The sequence below is a fragment of the Penaeus chinensis genome, chromosome 39 (genome assembly GCF_019202785.1).
Source record: "Penaeus chinensis breed Huanghai No. 1 chromosome 39, ASM1920278v2, whole genome shotgun sequence".
In the NCBI taxonomy this organism is placed as follows: domain Eukaryota; kingdom Metazoa; phylum Arthropoda; class Malacostraca; order Decapoda; family Penaeidae; genus Penaeus; species Penaeus chinensis.
In genome coordinates, this window is record NC_061857.1 from 10,067,249 (window position 1) to 10,068,358 (window position 1,110).

The window sequence follows — 1,110 nt, forward strand, 5'->3', positions numbered from 1 at the left end:
TATATATATTACACTACCGTAGATTATGTTGTATGGCTGAGTGGTTTCTGAATATGATCATATTATGGCAATGCATCGATTCCTGATCGTTGCGTCGACAAGCATAGAAAGGAAACTGGAATCTACGGAAGGAAGGGACATATTGGAAGATAGAAATGAAGGGGAAAGGAACAACTGGAAGACCGATATGAACTAAGAACGTGGAGAAGAAAACGGGAGACAGAAAGCAGAATAGAAAACGAGATGATGAAGCAATCGTGCAATAAGAGAGATAATAGAGATGGATGGAAAGAAGCGCCAGATAATTTAATGAGATGGAAACTTGAAGGAAAAGAGAGAGGAAAAGAAAAAAAGAATGAGAAAAAATAAGTGGATCGAGTAAAAAATAGCGACAAGCATGATTAGATACAGACGACACCGGTACTGAAAGTGACCAGACACAAGGCAACGAAACAGACAGACGCATCGAAACAGATAGATATTAACTCCGACGACCACAAAAAAATACTCATTCTTGCCAACGAAAAAAACAACAACTGCCTTCTTTCTTATTTTCCATTTTCGGTCTCTTCGTCGACGCAACTCACGCTTCTTCTGATTCCAGTCCTGGTCATCCACTTACTTCAAAGAACTTCCACTTGTTTGTCGTGACTTCACTCTCTTATTCAATGCTTTACACAATCAATCAGGTCAATGTCGGTTCATTTCAGTGTTCGGAGCACTTTTCGGAACGTCCCGCACACACGTCACTCTTAAGCGCCATTAGCCGGCAGATAACGGAATTAATAATACTTATATAGATTTACTTGTACGGTAGTTGAGGCGTTCGCAGATGCTATGGTAAATGATATAATGCTATGGTAAGTGATATAAGATAATGATAATCAAAGCTAAGAAATAACACTTCCACCTCCCCTTCTCGAAAAAAAAAAAAAAAAAAAAAAAAAACATGAGTTGCTACGTTTTCTTTCAGGGATCATGAAGCTAAGAACTAAAGAGAGCCTTCCAACCCCCATAGCCCATAGCCCGTAGCCTCGAAGCCCCCGCCAGCACTTACCACCAGCACACAGGTCGTTCCTCCAGCTGTTGTTCCTTAGAGGGCGGTCAGCG

At 40.9% G+C, this 1,110-nt stretch overlaps 1 protein-coding gene across 1 annotated transcript in view; it reads right to left on the reverse strand.

The window, feature by feature from the left end:
• The window catches only part of LOC125046406 (facilitated trehalose transporter Tret1-like), a 9,948-nt gene extending 8,838 nt beyond the window's left edge, over positions 1–1,110 (reverse strand). The window contains exon 1 of the mRNA XM_047644179.1: positions 1,058–1,110. The gene's annotated coding sequence lies outside the window, so the exon portion shown is untranslated. The remainder of the gene's footprint in view (positions 1–1,057) is intronic.